Genomic DNA, 12,924 nt, shown 5'->3' with positions numbered 1-12,924 from the left:
CAAACGGCACATTAACAGGCTACAGGGCATCATACACGATAAAATACAAACACATAGAACACAACAGTGGAGCCAAAAACTCGAAGGGCTCGACACCGCGCGACCTGGGGTGTGGCAACTAGACCGACACTTCAACAGGGAGAAAATATATACCCCAACGCTTCAAGGGCCTGACGGATCTGCATACTCAGCGGAAGAGAAAGCAGAACTAATGGCCCGTAAACTCGCAGCGTTATTCACACCGAACCTGGTACCATCAGATCCAGTGTTCACACTTGCTACTGACCAGGAGGTTACACACATCCTTCTAGCCCAACCATCGCGCGACGACATTCGACATGCTAGCACAGCCGAAGTCTCCTGGGCTATAATGCATTCCGCTGCTAGGAAAGCCCCTGGTCACGATGGCATTCAAAACCGTGTCCTCCAGGAGTTCACGGATAAAGTTACTGAGTACCTAACACCCATAACGAATGCCATACTAAAACACCAACACTTCCCCGCCTTTTGGAAGACGGCCGAGGTCCTGATGTTCAGGAAGCCGGGGAAACACCACAGCCTCTCACAAAATTACCGACCCATCAGCCTTCTGAGTTCGCTCAGTAAGATTGTTGAGAAGGTGATTCTCAAACTCATCACTAGGCACTGCATAAAAAATGACATCCTGAGACCGGAGCAATTCGGCTTCAGGAATCACCACTCCACAACACAACAACTCTTACGAGTCATTATATATAACACATGGCTTCAACACAAAAAAAGCAACAGGGGCGGTGTTCCTGGACATCGAAAAGGCTTTCGACCGTCTAGGGCACAACGGCTTTATTCGCAAACTCAGCGACGCGGGATTCCCCGACGGGCTGGAGCGTCTAATACACTCATACCTCACAGACAGCAGTTTCAACACTGACGTGCAGGGAAAACAATCATCACGACACCATATACACGCGGGAGTACCCCAGGGAAGCATTCTAGGGCCCCTACTGTTTAACCTATACATAAACGGTCTCCCAACCACACACAACACAACGATGGCAATCTACGCGGATGACACAGCCATCCTCGCGCAAGATTGGAAACCATCAAACATTACGTCACGCTTACAGACTGCACTCAGAGTGGCTGAGCCTTGGTTGGAGAAATGGCGTGTTAGAGTAAACGCTAACAAGTGTGAAGCCGTTCTGTTCACTAGAAGACCGAAGCAACTGCGCAAACGCCGACACTGCAGACCAATAACTCTACATGCAAGCCCAATACGTTTCCGTGAGAAAGTCAAATACCTCGGTGTCTGGCTAGACCGGAAATTACTCTGGGGGGACCACATATAACACATGACCAACCGAGCTAGCGCGAGGCTCAAACAGCTCTACCCTATGCTCAACAGGCGTAGCACACTGAACAGAAGGGTGTCGAGGTCCATGTACATGACACTTATTCGACCCCTGATGACGTACGCAACTCCTGTCTGGGGATACGCTGCGCCTACAAGCCTGCGCCGTCTGCAGCTCATACAAAACAAAGTACTCAAAATCATAAGCAATGCTCCACGATACACACGCATCGCGGACCTTCACCGGGAATACCGACTTGAGACTCTCACGGAGGTAATCCACAAACTCACCACAAGACTATACAGAAACTCCAGACATTCCCAGAAACCGGTTAATTCTGAATCTGGGGAACTACGACCACAACCATAGATGGAAACATAAAAGACCAAAAGACATACTTGTAACATCTATGGCCAAGCACACGCAAACACAACGGTACAGGTGAGCCCCTGTTAATCAGACGCCACTACTGGATATCAAGCTGGAATACACTGCTGAATAACTCACACCACGCAGGGAAGCCGTACCGTACACTGCTTGCAGACAAACTCCACACATCCCCCATACAGTCAGATGATCTATGGCCGATATCCCACTACTACACTCCTGGAAATTGAAATAGGAACACCGTGAATTCATTGTCCCAGGAAGGGGAAACTTTATTGACACGTTCCTGGGGTCAGATACATCACATGATCACACTGACAGAACCACAGGCACATAGACACAGGCAACAGAGCATGCACAATGTCGGCACTAGTACAGTGTATATCCACCTTTCGCAGCAATGCAGGCTGCTATTCTCCCATGGAGACGATCGTAGAGATGCTGGATGTAGTCCTGTGGAACGGCTTGCCATGCCATTTCCACCTGGCGCCTCAGTTGGACCAGCGTTCGTGCTGGACGTGCAGACCGCGTGAGACGACGCTTCATCCAGTCCCAAACATGCTCAATGGGGGACAGATCCGGAGATCTTGCTGGCCAGGGTAGTTGACTTACACCTTCGAGAGCACGTTGGGTGGCACGGGATACATGCGGACGTGCATTGTCCTGTTGGAACAGCAAGTTCCCTTGCCGGTCTAGGAAAGGTAGAACGATGGGTTCGATAACGGTTTGGATGTACCGTGCACTATTCAGTGTCCCCTCGACGATCACCAGTGGTGTACGGCCAGTGTAGGAGATCGCTCCCCACACCATAATGCCGGGTGTTGGCCCTGTGTGCCTCGGTCGTATGCAGTCCTGATTGTGGCGCTCACCTGCATGGCGCCAAACACGCATACGACCATCATTGGCACCAAGGCAGAAGCGACTCTCATCGCTGAAGACGACACGTCTCCATTCGTCCCTCCATTCACGCCTGTCGCGACACCACTGGAGGCGGGCTGCACGATGTTGGGGCGTGAGCGGAAGACGACCTAACGGTGTGCGGGACCGTAGCCCAGCTTCATGGAGACGGTTGCGAATGGTCCTCGCCGATACCCCAGGAGCAACAGTGTCCCTAATTTGCTGGGAAGTGGCGGTGCGGTCCCCTACGGCACTGCGTAGGATCCTACGGTCTTGGCGTGCATCCGTGCGTCGCTGCGGTCCGGTCCCAGGTCGACGGGCACGTGCACCTTCCGCCGACCACTGGCGACAACATCGATGTACTGTGGAGACCTCACGCCTCACGTGTTGAGCAATTCGGCGGTACGTCCACCCGGCCTCTCGCATGCCCACTATACGCCCTCGCTCAAAGTCCGTCAACTGCACATACGGTTCACGTCCACGCTGTCGCGGCATGCTACCAGTGTTAAAGACTGCGATGGAGCTCCGTATGCCACGGCAAACTGGCTGACACTGACGGCGGCGGTGCACAAATGCTGCGCAGCTAGCACCATTCGACGGCCAACACCGCGGTTCCTGGTGTGTCCGCTGTGCCGTGCGTGTGATCATTGCATGTACAGCCCTCTCGCAGTGTCCGGAGCAAGTATGGTGGGTCTGACACACCAGTGTCAATGTGTTCTTTTTTCCATTTCCAGGAGTGTATATAACGATCTTGATTGTTCCAGGAAGGTAGCTGTTGCAGCAACTGGGATACATCGCCATCGCTTGCCACGGTAATGATGCATGATACCCACACTAACAAACCCAACCTTACATGAACTATCGCAGCTAGTAAGCCACTACTGTTCTTACTACCCATCCCGCTGTCGCAGAGGTTTTTTCCCTCGGCACGAGCCTCGGCACTTTTTTCCCTCTGCTCTTCAAATTGCTACCCTCATTCGCGTTTCGTCCACTATCTATCACCTGATGGACCGTGTTAATGTGTAGTCTTAGCCAGACGCACGGTTAACATTACAGCCCAGCGTCCTGTGATCCACTTACTAGATAATTAACATGTTGACGAAGGTGACAGTGGAACTTTTGGTTTGGTCACTACGTTGGTGCGGGCGTGGAGGGGCCCCATCTCTTTAGCCCTTGGTGCGCCTCCTGGCGGTGTTGGGGCATATTGGAAAATCCCACGTAGCTGCTACGGGCTGCGTGAGCGTTGCTTTCCGTGACTCGCGCTATAGCAGTCATACGTGTTGCGACTGGTGTCCTGGGCGCTACAGAGGCAAAGGCGATGATGATGGATGCTAGTCTGAAAAAAAATCAAGACACGTTCATAGGATTTGTCGATCTAGAAAAAGTGTTCGATAAAGTGAAATGGAGCAAGATATTCGATATCCTGTGAAAAATAGGGGCAAGCTGCAAGGAGAGACGGGTAATATACAATATGCACAAGAACCAAGATGAACAGTATGAGTGCAACACCAAGAACGAAGTGCACGGATTAAAAATGGTGTGAGACAGGTATCTAGTCTTTCAGCCCTACTGTTCAATCTATATGTCGAACAAGCAGTTACAGAAATGAAAGAAAGGCTCGAGAGTGCAATCAAAATTCAAGGTAAAAGGATATCAATGTTAAGTGTCTGGTAATCCATGAAGGAAAATGGGACAGCAGCCGGACACGAATTACTTGAATAATGATAACAAAACCAACGGCTGTACTTGAATCCGATGTCGTTTATTCCTTTTAACACGTGCATGTGTAAAAAGAATAAACGAAGTTGGACTGAAATATAGCCGTTAGTTTTGTTATCATTAGGCAAAATGGTTCAAATGGCTCTGAGCACTATGGGACTCAACTGCTGTGGTCATAAGTCCCCTAGAACTTAGAACTACTTAAACCTAACTAACCTAAGGACATCACACAGACCCATGCCCGAGGCAGGATTCGAACATGCGACCGTAGCGGTCGTGCGGTTCCAGACTGTAGCGCCTTTAACCGCTCGGCCACTCCGGCCGGCTATCATTAGGCAAGTAATCAATGTTAAGATTCGCTGATAACATTGCTATCCTCAGTGAAAGTAAAGAAGAATTACAGGACATGTAGAACAGAATAAACAGCGTAATCAAAACAGGTTTTGCATTCAGAGTAGACAGAAGAAAGGCGAAAGTAATGAGAAGTAGGAGAAATGAGAACAGCGAGAATTAACGTCAAGATTGGTGATCACAAAGTAGAGGAAGTTAAGGAATTCTGCTACCTAGGCAATAAAATATCCCATGACGAATGGAGCAAGGAGAACATGAAAAGGAGACTATCATTGGTACAAAGGGATTCCTCGGCAAGAGAACCATGCAAGTATCAAACGTAGGTCTTAATTTGACAAAGAAATTTCTGAGAATTACGTTTGGAGCACAGCATTGTATGTTAGTAAGACATGGACTGAGGAAAAACCGGAACAGTAGAGAAGGGAAGATTTTGGGAATTGGTGCTACAGAAGACTGTTGAAAGTTAGGTGTACCGATAAAGTAAGGAAAGATGAGATTCTCTGCAGAAACTGCGAGGAAAGGAACATGTGGAAGTCACTGACAAGAATAAATGACAGGATCATAGGACATTTGTTAATGCATCAAGGTAGAACTTCCATGATACTAGAGGGAGCTGTAGAGGGTAAAAATTGTGGAGGAAGACATAGATTGGGATACATCCAGCAAATAATTGAGGATATAGGCTGAAAGTGCTACTCTGAGATGAAGAGGTTGTCACAGGAGAGGAATTCGTGGTAGGCTGCAAGAAACCAGCAAAAAGACTTGACCAAAAAATGTGTATGGTCTCTTGTTGATGTTAAAGGCTTAAGCTTCTAAGTCAAGGCAGTCAAAATATACGGCCTTTTATATCATATTTTCACACTAGCAAACTCACACATTAAAACCCACAGAGCACTTCCCGTTGACCTAGAATCATGAAATTTGCCAAGAAGCAAAGTTTCACGCTATAACAAAAGGAAACAATCTGAAAAATTGTTAATTTGTGATTATAACACAAGACAAAATTTTCTTTCGTTATTTATTATCCGATTCAAACTTAAAATTAAAACATTCTCGAAAGTTAGATTGCAATCCATATGGTCCTCTTGTGTGCAGCGATCGTTGAATATAGACAATGGAGAAAAGAACAGCAATCTATCGCTAAATATGTCGTTTTATTACAGCAGATCTAGATTTCAGATATTACATAGTCATCTTCAGTGCTAGAAATTACAAAACAGGAGAATCAGGAACGAATTTAATATAGTTAACAACGAATCGTAAGGTCAAGCATAAACACCACACGGTTACATATCATATAACAACAGGTGACATTAATCCAAAGTGTCATGTAGTGAGCAATATTGGTTGATGTAGAACATGCAGGTGTGTAATACGAAAACAAGCCTTTGTTTACAAGGTTAACAGGAATAAAATGTGACTTCAGAGATGTGTGGTGCCCTCTGTGGAGGCAACGGTGAATAATTAATAGTAATGAATCTATATATTTTTTGTTGTTGTTGTTATGGTCTTCAGTCCTGAGACTGGTTTGATGCAGCTCTCCATGCTACTCTATCCTGTGCAAGCATCTTCATCTCCCAGTACCTACTGCAACCTACATCCTTCTGAATCTGCTTAGTGTATTCATCTCTTGGTCTCCCCCTACGATTTTTACCCTCCACGCTGCCCTCCAATACTAAATTGGTGATCCCTTGATGCCTCAGAACATGTCCTACCAACCGATCCCTTCTTCTGGTCAAGTTGTGCCACAAACTTCTCTTCTCCCCAATCCTATTCAATACTTCCTCATTAGTTATGTGATCTACCCATCTAATCTTCAGCATTATTCTGTAGCACCACATATCGAAAGCTTCTATTCTCTTCTTGTCCAAACTATTTACCGTCCATGTTTCACTTCCATACATGGCTACACTCCATACAAATACTTTCAGAAATGACTTCCTGACACTTAAATCTATACTCGATGTTAACAAATTTCTCTTCTTCAGAAACGCCTTCCTTGCCATTGCCAGTCTACATTTTGTATCCTCTCTACTTCGACCATCATCAGTTATTTTGCTCCCCAAATAGCAAAACTCCTTTACTACTTTAAGTGTCTCATTTCCTAATCTAATACCCTCAACATCACCAGACTTAATTCGACTACATTCCATTATCCTCGTTTTGCTTTTGTTGATGTTCATCTTATATCCTCCCTTCAAGACACCATCCATTCCATTCAACTGCTCTTCCAAGTCCTTTGCTGTCTCTGACAGAATTACAATGTCATCGGCGAACCTCAACGTTTTTATTTCTTCTCCATGGATTTTAATACCTACTCCGAATTTTTCTTTTGTTTCCTTTACTGCTTGCTCAATATACAGATTGAATAACATTGGGGAGAGGCTACAACCCTGTCTTACTCCCTTCTTAACCACTGCTTCCCTTTCATGTCCCTCGACTCTTATAACTGCCATCTGGTTTCTGTACAAATTGTAAATAGCCTTTCGCTCCCTGTATTTTACCCCTGCCACCTTTAGAATTTGAAAGAGAGTATTCCAGTCAACATTGACAAAAGCTTTCTCTAAGTCTACAAATGCTAGAAACGTAGGTTTGCCTTTCCTTAATCTTTCTTCTAAGATAAGTCGTAAGGTCAGTATTGCCTCACATGTTCCAACATTTCTACGGAATCCAAACTGATCTTCCCCGAGGTCGGCTCCTACCAGTTTTTCCATTCGTCTGTAAAGAATTCGTGCTAGTATTTTGCAGCTGTGGCTTATTAAACTGATTGTTCGGTAATTTTTACATCTGTCAACACCTGCTTTCTTTGGGATTGGAATTATTATATTCTTCTTGAAGTCTGAGGGTATTTCGCCTGTTTCATACATCTTGCTCACCAGATGGTAGAGTTTTATATTTTTTAAAAAATTAAAAAAAATGTACTGAAAAATGAAACCTCAAGTAACTCCTGAAATTCTCGCGAACGACATCTTGCCAGTATCAGTGTCGATGACTGGCAAAACTCGTCGAGATTCTCGGTTTCCGAGATGGATGAACTGTGCATACACATATTTAAATTTTTACGGCACTCTCAGAGCGCGAGTGCTACTCATACCTGGCCAGGCTAATGTTTTTGCGTCATTAATTCTGTGACTAGTATTGTGCAGCCTGCAACGACTTCCCTGCTGGGCCAGCCTCTTCAGCTCAGAGCAGCACGTACCAGTTACTTATTGGGTATATTCAGATTTCCGTCTTCCCCTACATCCTCTGCAGCTCCCTCTGGTATTATCGGAGTTATTCCATGATATCTTTCAACATGTCGCTTCTTCTATTCATTGTTTTCCACTATATTCCATTCAAATGCCAATTCTATTGGAGAACTTCTGCATTTCTCGCTTTATCAGTTCATCTAATTTTTCACATCATTATACAGTAGAACATCTCAAGTACTTCAATTCTCTGATTCCCAATTTTCTTATATTTCAAATTCAATTCCGTAAAATTCTGTGCTCGAAACGTACATTCTCAGGAATTTCTGCCTCAAATTAAAGTTGCTTACTGATAATAGCAGACTCCATTTGCCAGGAGCGTCCTCTTATTCTTTCTTAGGTCCTCCATGCTTCGTCCGCCTTGCTTCCAAGGTAGGACAATTCCTTCACCTTATCTACTTCGTGGTTCCCAACTCTGAAGTTAAGTTTTCTCTTTCTGTAACTCCTCATCTGCAGATGAGAGTATTCATTCATTCAACAGGCCTGTAAGTCCTCCTCACTTTCATAGCAATATCCTCATAGAATCTTACACTCGATGTCCTTTCACCTTCAATTTTAATACCACTCCTGACCGTTTCTTTTATTTCCGTCATTTCTTCCTCGATGTTCTAATTGAACAGAAGCGAGAAAGACTGCATCCCTGTCTTATACAGTGTTTCAAACTGAATATGTGGGTTTTAAGGCTTTGTAGCACATATTACATTCAACTTGCAATTATAAATAATACACCAAGTGAAAGAGAAACACAAACAGTTTTTCTTACAATTATTCAATGTGAACACCGATCACACATCAAGTCGATAGGCGAGTTGTTCCGAAACCTTGATCAATGTGTCAGGAGTAACTGTTGCAATAACACTGTATCTAAAGTCAGATATATCAGCTGGTATCGGAGGCACAAACACATGATCGCGTCAGGTCGTGTGTGAACGTGGAGGTCATGCATAAAACGCTGTGTCAACTGGCCCCTTACATCCAACCCACCGGCCGGATACAACGTCGTTTAACCAGTCGCGTACTGAGTTATGCAGTGAGGCGGCGCACCATCTTGCTCCCAAATAAAGATATGTTGTTTAGCTTCTTCCCGTAGGCACGGGCCATAGCTGTAGCACATCAAGAGAAGAAACATCAGTTACAGTTGATTCACCGAAAAAGAAAAGTCCATAAACTTTCCGCTGGGATATTTCTTGGGGCTAAGCGTGAAAGACTCCCACTCGTTCAACAAGTCTACCCGTCGCTCTTTGTCATTCCATACTCTTCCCACTGCGCACAGGTACACAAACAAAATTGTTCGAGTTGCTCTTTCATTTGGTGTATTATTTACAATTGTAAGCTGAACGTAATAAATGCTACAACGCCTTAAAACCGGTATGTTCATTTTGAAACACCCTGTATATCCCTTCTATTCCGAGAACCATTCATATTGTTCCATCTAGTCTCTTGTACATAATGTATGTTACCTGTCTTAGGTTATAACTTACAGCTATTTTTCTGAGAAATTCCAAATATCTTGCTCCACTTTACATTGTCGAACGCTTTTTCTATGTCGACGAATCGTATGATAATGTCTTTATTTTTCTTTAATTAAACTGCGATGGTACGGGGTTGTACTGTGTCTGGACCCTGATCGCTCATCTTCTAAAGTTTCCTTGGAACCACGTCCTGTCCTGAAGCGACGTATAATGTGATTCATCCTGGGAAAAACTGTTTGCATTACACATGTTAGCAGGATACATAATATGTTCTGTTTCTTGGTGCAAGGAGGGTTTCTTACAACAGGTCTGAGTGAGCCTACTAAATAAAACCATTTCTTGCCTAAAATGTCTGTCCCGTATTCTCATGTTAACAATAGACAAGCTGCTACTAGTTCCGGCCTAACTCACATTTCTTGACGTAAAAGCATGTGCTTGCTCATAGTTTATGTTACAGGGTTCACTCACATTTCATGTTCTTTCAATAGTAGCCTGAATAAGTAAAAAGCTCGCGACCTGCTGTCTGAAGAATCGCAACTTATAGCATTCAGTGAATGGATTGAAAATTCTACGATGCCTATCGGTTTTGGCATGCTCACTGAGTAGTACACAGTTTACCAATGCGCAGTAATCTGAAGTTCAGAATTACGATTGCATAGGACGCCACATGGAACTCCTTAGCTGATCCAAAGAAAGTCGCAAAAATATCTAAAACTGTAGAAACGTCTAGAAACATTGTTTTCACCTGTTCTCATCATTTTACGAACTACTCTGCTTCTAATGGTAAGTAAATTAAAAAATTCTTGTAAATCACTAGGACACCTAGACAGCGATGCACACGCTACTAGAACTGAATTAAGAGTTCTCTAGAGAAGCGGCCCAAGTCTGTCCCCCCTCCTGAACACACGAACGTTCTCTATTCCGATTAGCAGGAACATGCACCAGCAAGTCAGCTTCATAGCTTCTCGCAGACAGTCTGGTAATTTCCCTTCTTTCTCTTCTTGACCAGTGTCCAATTCAGAATTTCCTTTAATCATTTTCGTAACTTAGAATTTTCAGAACAGCAAATAAACTGAAAATGGTAAAATTTTTACTTCCGTAAGGACAGAAGCAAAGGTTTTGCTTATACGATACTTAAACTGCATACCGTACATTACGTCTATCATAACATGTATATCACTGACTGCTTGATTACGCAACCTGACTGACACGCTCATTTATCATAATTATTAACAAATTTCGATTACGTACAATCACTCTGTCCCTCACTCTTTCAGTGTAACAGAAGAAAATAACGAGGTCAAACCCTGAAAATAATAACTACCGTTTGAAAATTAAGTACATTACGTGACTTATGTTGGTAACAACAAAATATTGTGTAATATAAAGCAGAATCTCAAGGAATTAGAGTAATCTAGATTAAACATTTCTTCTGCTGCTATGGTTTCCAGAGATCACACTACACGCAAGATCGTAAGGAGTGCAACTACAACAGTAATGCCTCTGCTTTTAAGTAATGTGAAGTCATTTAAAGAACATTCCCTCTTGCATCTGATAATACACTCCTGGAAATTGAAATAAGAACACCGTGAATTCATTGTCCCAGGAAGGGGAAACTTTATTGACACATTCCTGGGGTCAGATACATCACATGATCACACTGACAGAACCACAGGCACATAGACACAGGCAACAGAGCATGCACAATGTCGGCACTAGTACAGTGTATATCCACCTTTCGCAGCAATGCAGGCTGCTATTCTCCCATGGAGACGATCGTAGAGATGCTGGATGTAGTCCTGTGGAACGGCTTGCCATGCCATTTCCACCTGGCGCCTCAGTTGGACCAGCGTTCGTGCTGGACGTGCAGACCGCGTGAGACGACGCTTCATCCAGTCCCAAACATGCTCAATGGGGGACAGATCCGGAGATCTTGCTGGCCAGGGTAGTTGACTTACACCTTCTAGAGCACGTTGGGTGGCACGGGATACATGCGGACGTGCATTGTCCTGTTGGAACAGCAAGTTCCCTTGCCGGTCTAGGAATGGTAGAACGATGGGTTCGATGACGGTTTGGATGTACCGTGCACTATTCAGTGTCCCCTCGACGATCACCAGTGGTGTACGGCCAGTGTAGGAGATCGCTCCCCACACCATGATGCCGGGTGTTGGCCCTGTGTGCCTCGGCCGTATGCAGTCCTGATTGTGGCGCTCACCTGCACGGCGCCAAACACGCATACGACCATCATTGGCACCAAGGCAGAAGCGACTCTCATCGCTGAAGACGACACGTCTCCATTCGTCCCTCCATTCACGCCTGTCGCGACACCACTGGAGGCGGGCTGCACGATGTTGGGGCGTGAGCGGAAGACGGCCTAACGGTGTGCGGGACCGTAGCCCAGCTTCATGGAGACGGTTGCGAATGGTCCTCGCCGATACGCCTGGAGCAACAGTGTCCCTAATTTGCTGGGAAGTGGCGGTGCGGTCCCCTACGGCACTGCGTAGGATCCTACGGTCTTGGCGTGCATCCGTGCGTCGCTGCGGTCCGGTCCCAGGTCGACGGGCACGTGCACCTTCCGCCGACCACTGGCGACAACATCGATGTACTGTGGAGACCTCACGCCCCACGTGTTGAGCAATTCGGCGGTACGTCCACCCGGCCTCCCGCATGCCCACTATACGCCCTCGCTCAAAGTCCGTCAACTGCACATACGGTTCACGTCCACGCTGTCGCGGCATGCTACCAGTGTTAAAGACTGCGATGGAGCTCCGTATGCCACGGCAAACTGGCTGACACTGACGGCGGCGGTGCACAAATGTTGCGCAGCTAGCGACATTCGACGGCCAACACCGCGGTTCCTGGTGTGTCCGCTGTGCCGTGCGTGTGATCATTGCTTGTACAGCCCTCTCGCAGTGTCCGGAGCAAGTATGGTGGGTCTGACACACCGGTGTCAATGTGTTCTTTTTTCCATTTCCAGGAGTGTATTTTAAGCTGCATGATTTAATCTTTCATCTTATTGCTCCGTCAGAATATTATTACTCCACAAATATCACTAACAGAAATTTTCAGTTCTCGTGAGTACTACTTGTCAAAGATGTCACATTTTCTTTACTACACGTCTATGGTCAAATTTTTTGTCATTAGACTACCGTTTTCGGTCTATTATGACCACCTTCAGATCTGTTTTATAACGACATGTCGTAATATACTGGATCCATTAGCACATGTTTCTATAAAACAGATCTGAACATGGTCATTATAGGCCGAAACCGGCAGTCGATGACAAAAAATTTGTGACCATAGACATGTAGTAAAGCACATTTATTCTACATTCGGGTCACTGTTCAATTCGCGACCATGGTGCAACTTGTGAAAGATGTCACACGTCGTGGTTATTTCCTGTAGTAAGACTATCACTCAGTCTTTCACTTTACATCCCCTTGTTTTAGATGGACTGGTTTATACTTTCTCAGTTCGACTATTTGAAAACAAAAAAAAAAAAAGCGACTAAGGTGTATA

This window comes from Schistocerca cancellata, chromosome 1, assembly GCF_023864275.1.
Source record: "Schistocerca cancellata isolate TAMUIC-IGC-003103 chromosome 1, iqSchCanc2.1, whole genome shotgun sequence".
Taxonomy (NCBI): domain Eukaryota; kingdom Metazoa; phylum Arthropoda; class Insecta; order Orthoptera; family Acrididae; genus Schistocerca; species Schistocerca cancellata.
Note: the sequence above shows the minus strand (reverse complement) of the source record.